The sequence below is a fragment of the Heterodontus francisci genome, chromosome 7, assembly GCF_036365525.1.
Source record: "Heterodontus francisci isolate sHetFra1 chromosome 7, sHetFra1.hap1, whole genome shotgun sequence".
Lineage (NCBI taxonomy): Eukaryota > Metazoa > Chordata > Chondrichthyes > Heterodontiformes > Heterodontidae > Heterodontus > Heterodontus francisci.
The window spans coordinates 36,445,961-36,458,125 of NC_090377.1; positions in this window are offsets into that span (position 1 = coordinate 36,445,961).

Sequence of the window (12,165 nt, forward strand, 5' to 3'; positions counted from 1 at the left end):
GCGAACACCCCCACTTCTGACCATATGATTGAAGGAAGGTCATTGATGAAGCAGCTGAAGATGGTTGGGCCTAGGATACTACCCTGATGAACTCCTGAAGTGATGTCCTGGAGCTGAGATTATTGACCTCCAACAACCACAGCCATCTTCCTTTGCGCTAGGTATGATTCCAACCAGCGGAGATTTTTCCCCCTGATTCCCATTGACTCCAGTTTTGCTCGGGCTCCTTGATGCCATACTCAGTCAAATGCTGCCTTAATGTCAAGGATAGTCACTCTCACCTCACCTCTTTAGTTCAGCTCTTTTGTCCATATTTGAACCAAGACAGTAATGAAATCAGGAGCTGAGTGGCCCTGTCGGAACCCAAACTGAGCATCACTGAGCAGGTTATTGCTAAACAAGTACCGCTTGATGGCACTGTCGATGACACCTTCCATCACTTTACTTATGATTGAGAGTAGACTGATGGGGCGGTAATGGGCTGGGTTGGACTTGTCCTGCTTTTTGTGTACAGGACATCTCTGGGCAATTTTCCACATTGCCGGGTAGATGCCAGTGTACTGGAACAGCTTGGCTAGGGTCGTGGCAAGTTCTGGAGCACAGTTCTTCAGTACTATTGCCGGAATGTTGTCAGGGCCCAGAGTATCCAGTGCCTTCAGTCGTTTCTTTATATCAAGCAGAGTGAATCGAGCTGGCTGAAGACTGGCATCTGTGATGCTGGGAACCTCAGGAGGAGGCTTTTTACTTAGTTGTTTATTAGTATTTGCAATACTTTATTTCTAGAATCACTAGATGTCTAGATCATAATCAGTAAATAGATTTAGCTTGATTTCAAATCAGTTGATGATTAATTTATATGATTATTTCTTAATTTTTTATTTAGTTATCCTTTCTTAAGATTTTCCTCATCTATATTACTCTTTTCAACCTTGCTGGACTGCAAACTTCAGCCCTTCACCTTGAGTTTACAGCTAAATAAAAATACTCGTTACAGTTCATTTTATTTGTAACAACATTTGTAGCAACATCCTGGGGGGTTCCCATTGACCAGAAACTGAACTGGAGCAGCCACATAAATGCTATGGCTACAAGAGCAGGTCAGAGGCTAGGAATCCTGCAGTGAGTAACTCACCTCCTGACTCCCCCCAAAGCCTGTCCACCATCTGCAAGGCACAAGTCAGGAGTGTGATGGAATACTCTGCACTTGACTGAATGGGTGCAGCTCCAAAAAGAAGCTTGACACCACCCAGGACAAAGCAGTTCGCTTGATTGGCACCAACTCCACCACCTTCAACATTCACTCCCTTCATAGTGGCATCAGCATGTACCATCAACAAGATGCACTGCAGGCACTCACCAAGGCTCCTTCAACAGCACCTTCCAAACCCGCAACCTCTACCACCTAGTAGCAGAAGGGCAGCAGATGCAATGGAACACCACCACCTTCAAGTTCCCCTCCACACCACACACCATCCTGACTTGAAACTTTCTCACAGTTCCTTCACTGTTGCTAGGTCAAAATCCTGGAACTCTCTTCCTAATAGCATTGTTTGTGTGCAGCGGTTCAAGAAGGCAGCTCACCACCACCTTCTCAAGGGCAATTAGTGATGGGAAATAAATGCTGGCCTAGCCAGCGACACCGACATCCCATTAACGAAAAAATAAAAATCACCGGCTTAATAGAGTTATAGTTATTTCTTGGGTAAAACAATTAGCAAAACTCTTCAGTGAAGCATATCTGTCATATTGCTATATCTGACTACTCAAAACATCTTTTTCACCTTTTATTTTTAAGCAATTACATTAATAATGCCTGGACTGAGTATTGTACTTTTAAATTATAATTGCCATAGTGATTTAACAGTTGCCCATGTCAACAGGCACCAAACAGGCATCAAGATTTCCCATTGAACAAACCTCTCTCAATGCACTCTATTAATTTCTGAAGCATCTTAGTAGATTGAGTACTATAGTATCTGATCAGTTTGTACAACAGGTGCAGTTCTTAAATATTGCTAAATTAGGATTTAATCAATTGAATGATAAATGTCTTCAATCAGTGATGGTTTTATAGCCGAACCATGAATACCACGAATGAATTTGTTTCTACCCCCCAACCCCCGTCCCACTACACTGAATGAGAAACAGCTGATGTTTAACCCCATTCTTAAACCTGCTGCTACTGATAGTCCAAATTACCGCAGATCGATATCTCACGTGTCTACAAATTGTTGCAGCCAGTATTTGTCTAAAAATTCTGTTGGATTTAAGGTATGCTGATTGGCTCAAAACACTTAAAAGCCTTTCTTTGACAATCTCAAAAAAGTCCCATTCGAACAAAAAAATACAGTATCATACTGCATTACAAAAAAAACCCATCATGCTTTTAAGTGGCCATGTTGTTTATTTGCCCAACCCACTACACACCGAAATTTAAAAAAATCATCATGGCCTGAATTTAATGCAGCTGATTGAGCCGTGATCTGGGAGGTGGAAGTGGCTGGCAAAGGCCCTCCCGCTCTGACCTCAGCTCCTGCCACGATCACGCGCTAGACATCCAATTCACACCACACAAGTGCCAGGCAGTGAAGATCTCCAATCATCTTCACTTGACATTCAAAGGCATTTCCAGCATTGAATTCCCCACTATTAACGTCCTGGGGATTACCATTGGCCAGAAACTGAACTGGACAAGCCATATAAATACTGTGAATACAAGAGCAAGTCAGATGCTGGGAATTCTATGAAGAGTAACTCATCTCCTGACTCCCCAAAGCCTGTCCACCATCCACAAGGCACAAGTCAGGAGTGTGATGGAATACTCCACTTGCCTGGATGAGTGCGGTTCCAACAACACTCAGGAAGCTCAACACCATCCAGGACAAAGCATCCCACTTGATCAGCACCCCAGCCACAGCCTTCAACATTCACTCCCTCCACCACTGACGCACAATGGCAGCAATGTATACCTTGCGCAAGATGCACTGCAGCAACTCACCAAACCTCTTTCGACAGCACCTTCCAAAACAGCAAACCCTTCCACCTAGAAGGACAAGGGCAGCAGATGTGTGGGAACACCACCACCTGCAAGTTCCCCTCCAAGCCACAAACCATCCTGACTTGGAAGTAACCGCCATTCCTTCACTTTCGCTAGATAAAAATCCTGGAACTCCCTCCCTAACAGCACCTTCCCACAAGATGGACTGCAGTGGTTCCACAAAGCAGCTCACCACCACCTTCTCAAGGGCAATTAGGGATGGGCAGCAAATTGTGGCCTTGCCAGTGACATCCACTTCACATGAAAGAGTAAATAAAAAGCACTTGAGCTTCATGGGTGTGAATTTGTTTTGTGTAGATTTCTGATTAGTGTGCTGAACCTTGATTAACTGTATCCTTCTGCCCTTCCCCCATCACCAGGCTGCACCTGCAGAGGGCCAGCAGGTCACTGTTGTCCTTGGCCACCTCTTTCTCCTTCCCAGCATCTCCTCCTTCTGGAGGAGCCTCCTCCAGAATGGACAATGCCCATGGCAGCAGTGCACCAAATATCTATTGTGGAAAGCTCTGTATTGATTGCTGACAGGAAAAGCAATCCCAACCCCCTCTTAGAAATCTCCTCAGCTGTGGCTCTGCCAGGAGGACCATGTGAGCCCTAACGAGCCAGCAATTTCAGTACTGAAATTTAACTCCCCTTAACCTGAAAGCCTCAAGCTCACAAGACCCAGAACCTCAAACCCCTTAATCTGCAGAAACATTGCTGGCTATTTCAACCTGCCAAGGCTCTGACCATCCCCGCACCCCATCCCATGTGGCCCATGTCAGTTCTGTTAAATCACAGAATCGCAGAATCGTTACAGTGCAGAGGGAGGCCATTTGGCCCATCGTGTCTGCCCTGACTCTCTGAAAGAGCAATTCTCTCAGTTCCATTCCCCTGCCTTCTCCCCATAACCCCGCAAATTCTTCCTTTTCATATAACTGTCTCATTCCCTTTTGAATGCTTCAATTGAACTTGCTTCCATCACGTTCTCAGGCAACACATTCCACACCTTAACCACTCACTGCATGAAAACGTTTTTCCTCATGTCACTTTTGCTTCTCTTTTCAAATACTTTAAATCTGTGCCCCCTCGTTCTCGATCCTTTCATGAGTGGGAACAGTTTCTCTCTGTCTGCTCTGTCCAGACCCCTCATGATTTTGAATGCCTCTATCAAATCACCTCTCAGCCTTCTCTTCTACAAGGAAAACAGTCCTAACTTCTCCAATCTATCTTCATAACTGAAATTCCTCATCCCTGGAACAATTCTCGTGAATCTTTTCTGTACTCTCTCCAATGCCCTCATGTCCTTCCTAAAGTGCGGCGCCCAGAACTGGATGCAATACTCCAGCTGAGGCCAAACTAGTGTCTTATACAAGTTCAAAATAACTTCCTTGCTCTTGTACTCTATGCCCATATTAATAAAGCCCAGGACACTATGCTTTATTAACCGCTGTCTCAACCTGTCCTGCAACCTTCAATGACTTACGTACATATATACCCAGGTCCCTCTGCACCCACTTTAGAATTGTACCCTTTATTCTATATTGTCTCTCCATGTTCTTCCTACCAAAATGAATCACTTCACATTTCTCTGCATTGAACTTCATCTGCCACCTGTCTGCCCATTCCACCAATTTGTCTATGTCATTTTGAAGTTCTACAGTATCCTCCTTACAGTTCACAATGCGTCCAAGTTTCGTATCATCTGCAAACTTTGAAATTGTGCCCTGCACACCAGGGTCTAGGTCATTAATGTTTATCAGTAAAAGCAAGGATCCCAGCATTGATCCCTGGGGAACTCCACTACAAACCTTTATCTAGCCTGAAAAACATCCATTAACCATTACTCTTTGTTTCCTGTCACTTAGCCAATTTCATATGCATGTTGCTACCGTCCTTTTATTCCATGAGCTACTAGTTTGCTCACAAGTCTGTTGTGTGGCACTGTATCAAATGCCTTTTGAAAGTCCATGTACACCACATCAACAGTATTGCCCTCATCAACCCTCTCTGTTACCTCCTCAAAAAACTCCAGCATGTTAGTCAAACATGATTTTCCCTTAAGAAATCCATGCTGGCTTTCCTTAATTAACTTGCATTTGTCCATGTGACGATTGACTTTGTCCCGAATTATTTTTTCTAGAAGTTTTCCTACCATCAAAGTTAAACTGACTGGCCTGTAGTTGCTGGGCTTAGCTTTACACCCTTTTTTGAACAAGGGTGTAACGTTTACAATTCTCCAGTCCTCTGGAACACCCTTGAGTTTAAGGAAGACTGAAAAATTATGGCCAGTGCCTCTGCGATTTCCACCCTCACTTCCCTCAGTATCCTTGCATGCTCCTCATCTGGTCCTGGTTTTTTATCGACTTTACATACAGCATTGGCACAATAAATGGCACATGCCACATAAAATTGAAGTTTATTGCTTCTTTAATGTTAATTGGACCTTAATTGGCTTTAATTGGATGGCGAGCAGAGTTCCCATTTTGCTTGCCGTTCGATATGTGAAAGATGACATTCCTGTGTCATGACATCAGGCGGCCTGGTTTGACGTTATGATCCGTCATTTTACGTTCTCCCCGCCTCCGAGGGTGGCCACTTTCTGAAGGTAAGATTCCTGCTCATAACACTCTAAAAATGCAACAATTCGGAGAAAAATGAAAAATGTACCAATTAGTGCACTTCCATGCCTTGGAAATCTACAGTCCTCCCCATCTCCCACTCTCTTTCCATCCTTCCATCCACTTAATGCTTCCCCCACAGCAACATACCTGAGATTGAAAGTTCAGCCATGTGGGGAATTATTTGATGATTTCATGCAGTGTGCACCATTATTTGGCCATAGAACATCCCTTGGATATTGGATATTAAGTTGGATACTTTCCAATAACGTGTACAGCTTTCTGCCATTTGACAAACCCTTCTCATAGGAACCTTGGACTTGCTTTCTCTTCTGTTCCTAGAAGTCTGATTGCCATCTGTCTTTTGATATGTTGTGGGCTTCTTTGCTGTGTGACTTTACTGCTCTGCAATGCTTTTTTTTTTCTGGGATGCATGGGTGATCTATGCCTCTCCATGATGTGCTGACAGTTTATAGTCTTTGCTCTCCAATGGCGCGCTCAACAATGCACCAATATTTCCACACATATGAGATCCAATGCAAGACTACAGGCCTGATGTTGTTCGCAACATCAGGCCCAGTATAACAGCCAAAAATCAGCCCTCATCTTAAACACAGGGTTGGATCTGGCGGAGCGAGTGGGGCCCCCGGCACCAGGCTGAAAAGGCTGTGGGAACACCGCCTTGGCCATTTGGAGCCCTCCCAGTTCTATTTAATGGCAGCTCAGTAGTATCGGCAGTGCCACTGGGAGTGGTGGTTACTGCCCATAATACAGAAGACCTTGGAACCAGGCCCAGCACTGGAGACTCGCAACTCAGGTAAGTGAAGCAGGGTCACCGGGGTCAGTCTGGTAGGCCAAGGCAATTGTGGGGTTGAGGGGGAGGGGGTGGTGCAGGGGGGAGAGAGGGTGGGCAATGAGTGCAGGAGCATGAGGTTTTCAGGGAGATGGATTGTTTTCCACCAGGGGCCCTCTGTGGGCCACAGACTGCCCACAGAGCAGGCCTGCCCGCCCAAGCCCGCAGGGAGGTTGCCTCATTTTACTGGGCGAGCTCCCTGCATGGCATAGGCACCCCTCTCCCCACCACCCAAATCCCACCGCTGGCTTAATTCCAGCGGTGGTGAAAGGAGGCCCCTATGTGGCTGATATTAGGCCTCTTAAGTGCCTCAATTGGCCTCTGGGCAGGAAGGCTGTCAACAGTCTTTCCCGCCCTTGACTGAATTGCGGTGTGAAGGGCAGGCGACGGGCCTGCTGTCCCCCGTCTCCTGTCTGTTTCCGGGGGGCCGATTAAATTTAGCCCACAGTGTCAGTTGCACTCTGATCTCTCCATTCAGTAAGTTACTATCTCAATTTTCTACCTTAGTTATTGATTTTATGAGTTACAAAGTTACTTAGTATGTTTTATAATTACTTATTAAATTGAATTAACCTTTTCACTGCTTTCGTATATTTGTTTATTAAATAGCTTCTGGCATTTAATAATTTAATACTGCACTTTAAAACTGCATATGCCAAATACATTTTACCAATCAGTGAGTTTCCGGCTATTATAAATAATATTTCTGTCTCAATTAATTAATCTAAAACTTTAGGTTATTTTTATAAACTCATTAATTTTGTCTGTGAGTAATGCCTCAGTAGATTAACCGACGTATTAAAAATTTTAGTGTGTATTCTATGTCCAGCAGCATATGATGACCTTTTGAGGATGATATAGTTCACTGAAAAACAATCTGGGGTTAGACCATTCTTACATTGTACAGCAACAGCCTTGATTGAAAGCAGTTAAAGGTTAATTTTGGCCCCAAACTAAATAGGAAAAAAATATGGGTTTACTGTTCTAGAAAGTAATTCACCGTATTTTAAAAAAATATTCTACAAAAACAGTGGGCTTCTGGTATTGTTTCTTTTGCTGATTCAAGATCCTGAAAATCCGTGCAATTCTATTGGTTTTTGACAGTAACTTCGGTGGAAGACCAATAGAATCTCTTTGGCTTTTTCGGGCCAGAAAATGTCAGTCTCTGAGAATAATTGGCAATTGAAAAAAAAAGAAGGAATTTTGGGAGATTTCTGGGAACCTGGTGGCCTGATTGCACAATTGCAAGTGATATTTGCTTAATCTAAAATAGCAGTTATTGTCTGTCACACAACGTAACACCTTTAACATCGAAACACCAATCACGACGTCAACTATAGGAGTAACAGTTATGCCATTTCTCCAGGGTTTCCACTGCTCTTCCACTGAAGTTAGAGCAGGAAATTGGGAGAATCCCTATGGAACTGCCAGGTGAATATGTTTTTGTATAGATTAGCCTTACCTCTATTAAATTAACTAATAAAAGCTGGTGTTCTTTGAAAAGAGAACCAATAAAATGAAAAATATGTCTAAAAAAAGAGAAAGGGGCATGTAGGAAATATTTAACAGCCAGGTGTGTCTGGCTTTTCCTAAGTGTAGCTATTCGTTAACATCATCTACTCTTTTTGATCCTTGAAATTAACTCAGGGATGAGTGTTTTACTTTATCTGCCAAACAATCTTTCAGTTGTCCAATTTAAATAGATCATATCTGCAATTTCTCCCAAAGGTCTTTTTTTGTTCTTTGGTGCTGGGAAGATCAAGAACTTGGAGGTGGGGAAGAAAATCAGGATCTTGGGGCAGGGGATAGAATCATAGAATGATTACAGTACAGAAGGAGGCCAGTTGGCTTGCTGTGTCCATGTCAGCTGTTTGCAAGAGCAATTTAGCTAGTCCCACACTCCTGCCCTTGACCCGTAGTCCTGCAATTTTTTTTCAGGTGCTTGTCCAATCCTCTTTTGAAAGCCACGATTGAATCTGCCTCCACCACATGTTCAAGCAGAGCATTCCAGATCCTAACCGCTCACTGCGTAAATAAGTTTTTCCTCATATCGTTGTTGACTCTTTTGCCAAACACCTTAAATCAGTGTTCTGGTTCTTGACGCCTTCACCAATGGGAACAGTTTCTCTCTATTGTTGTGGGACGACCTTAAGAGGACCACCTTAAAAAGCTGCAAGTGAAGGTCATCAGAGGAAGAGATGTTGCATCACACATAACCAGGGAGTCATGGGTGTAGCCTGACAGAGTGAGATGTGTGCTGGTGTGGCTCCCGCAGGAGTTATATATGTGTTCTAGTTAAGTTATAATAAAAAACATTTTTTTTGGCTATTACTTGCAGTCCTGTGAAGCTTACAATAGTTCACATACCCAAGGAGCAAATAATATAACACCTAATATGTCGAGAAGACCCCAGTTTCTCCAATCTATCCATGTAACTGAAGTCCCTCATTCCTGAAACCATTCTTATAAATCTTTTCTGCACCCTCTCTCATGCCTTCACGTCTTTCCTAAAATGCGGTGCCCAAAATTGGACATAATTCTCCAGTTGAGGCCAAACTAGTCTTTTATAAAGAGAAGTAGGAAGAATGTAGACAGGCCATATAAACTAAATGGTACAATTTTAAAAGGTGGCAGGAACAGAGAGAACTGTGGGTGTTTGCAAACAAGTCTCTGAAGCTGGCAGGACAAGTAGAAAAGATTGTTAAAAGGTTTACAGGATCCTTGGCTTTAGTAATAGAAGCAAAGCATACAAAAGCAAGAAAGTTATGCTGAAACTTTATAAATGCTCACTCAGCTTAAGCTAGGATACGATGGTCAATTCTGTGATTTAGGCCTTGGAGAGGGTGCGGAGGAAATTTGCTAGTGGTAGCAAGGATGAAAGACTTCAGTTATGTGGAGAGATGAAAGAAACTGAGGTTGTTCTCCCTAAAAGAAAAATGTGTTGGAGTCATAGAGTCATAGTTATACAGCACAGAAACTGGCCCTTCAACCCATCGTGTCTGTGCCGGCTATCAAGTACCTATTTATGCTCATCCCATTTTCCAGCACTTGGCCGTAGCCTTGTATGCTATGGCATTTCAAGTGCTCATCTAAATACTTCTTAAATGTTGTGAGGGTTCCAGCCTCAACCACCCCTTCAGTCAGTGTGTTCCAGATTCCAACCCTCAGTGTGAAAAAAATGTTTCCTCAAATCCCCTCTAAACCTCCTGCCCCTTACCTTAATTCTATGCCCTCTGGTTATTGACACCTCCGCTAAGGGAAAAAGTTTTTCCTAACTACCCCATCTATGTCCCTCATAATTTTATATACCTCAATCAGGTCCCCCCTCAGCCTTCTCTGCTCTAAGGAAAGCAACCCTAGTCTATCTAGTCTCTCTTCATAGCTGAAATGCTCCAGCCCAGGACAACATCCTGGTGAATCTCCTCTGCACTCTCTCCAGTGCAATCACATCCTTCTTATAGTGTGGCGACCAGAACTGTACACAGTACTCCAGCTGTGGCCTAACTAGCGTTTTATACAGCTCATCATAACCTCCCTGCTCTTAGATTCTATGCCTCGGCTAATAAAGGCAAGTATCCCATATGCCTTCCTAACTACCTTATCTACCTGTGCTGCTGTCTTCAGTGATCTATGGATAAGTACACCAAGGTCCTTCCGACCCTCTCGACTTCCTAGGTTCCTACCATCCATTGTATATTCCCTTGCCTTGTTAATCTTCCCAAAATGCATCACCACACACTTCTCAAGATAAAATTCCATCTGTCACTACACTGCCCATCTTACCAGCCCATCTATATTGTCCTGTAATCTAAGGCTTTCCTCCTCACTATTTATGACACCATCAATTTTCGTGTCAACTGCAAACTTACTGATCATATCTCCTATATTCACATCTAAATCATTAATGTACACTACAAATAGCAAGGGTCCCAGCACCGATCCCTGTGGTACATCACTGGTCAAAGGCTTCCAATCGTAAAAACAACTCTTGATCATCACCCTCTGCCGCCTGCCACTAAGCCAATTTTGGATCCAATTTACCAAATTGTCCTGGATCCCATGGGCTCTTGCCTTCTTGACCAATCTGCCATGCGGGACCTTATCAAAAGCCTTACTGAAGTCCATGTAGACTACATCAACTGCTTTACCCTCATCGACACATCTAGTCACCTCCTCGAAAAATTCAATCAAATTTGTTTGGCATGATCTCCCCCTGACAAAGCCATGCTGAGTATCCCTGTTTAATCCAAGGCCTCTCCAAGTGGAGATTAATCCTGTCCCTCAGAATGTTTTCCAATAGTTTCCCTACCACTGATGTTAGACTCACTGGCCTGTAATTACCTGGTTTATCCCTGCTACCCTCCTTGAATAATGGTACCACATTCGCCGTCCTCCAATCCTCTGGTACCTCTCCTGTGGCCAGAGAGGATTTGAAAATTTGTGTCAGAGCCCCTGCAATCTCCTCCCTTGCCTCACACAGCAGCCTGGGATACATCTCATCTGGGCCTGGGGATTTATCCACTTTTAAGCCCGCTAAAACCACTAATACCTCCTTTTTAATGCTAATTTGTTCAGGTATATTACAATCCCCCTCCCTGATCTCGACACCTATATCGTCCTTCTCCATAGTGAACACAGATGAAAAGTAATCATTTAAAACCTTATCTACATGACATAACTTCACCAAGGCCATATGGGCATAGAGCAAACAAGACAACTGGCATGAGACATTGTTTATTGGCTAGGGATAAACAGTGACATCGAAAGGTTAGTGAGGATGTACGAGGCATGCCAGAGCCACCAGCCACAACAACGCAAAGAACCTCTACACCCTCATGAGATTTCATCAGTCCCTTGGTCCAAGATCGCCACTGACTAGTTTTCTGTTAATGATGAGATGACTTTATCTTAGTCACTGATTATTTCTCCAAATTTCCAATTATCAGATAGTAAAAGACACTTCAAGTGCAGGCGTCGCAGTCATTTTGACTATTTGGTGCAGCTGAAGAAATCATTTCGGACAATGGGCCACAGTATATGGGCAAACCTTTCAGGGAATGTGCGTCAAATGGCGTGTAAACCATGTGACATCCTCACCACATTACCCTAGATCTAATAGTCTTGCCGAGCGAATGGTTACCCCACTATCAACATCCTGGGGGTCACCATTGACCAGAAACTGAACTGAACCGGCCTCATAAATGCTGTGGCTACAAGAGCAGGTCAGAATCTGGGAATTCTGTGGCGAGTAACTCACCTCCTGTCTCCCCAGTGCATGTCCACCATCTACAAGGCACAAGTCAGGAGTGTGATGGAATACTCTCCACTTGCCTGGATGGGTGTAGCTCCAACAACACTCATGAAGCTCAACACCATGCAGGACAAAGCAGCCGTTTGATTGGCACCCTATCCACCACCTTCAACATTCACTCCCTTCACCACAGATGCATAGTGGCAGCAGTGTGTACCATCTACAAGATGCGCTACAGCAACACACCAAGACTTCTTTGACAGCACCTTCCAAACCCACGACCTCTACCACCTAGAAGGACAAGGACAGCAGATGCATGGGAACACCACCACCTACAAGTTCCCCTCCAGGTCACACACCATTCTGACTTGGAACTGTATCACTGTTCCTTCACTGTCACTGGGTC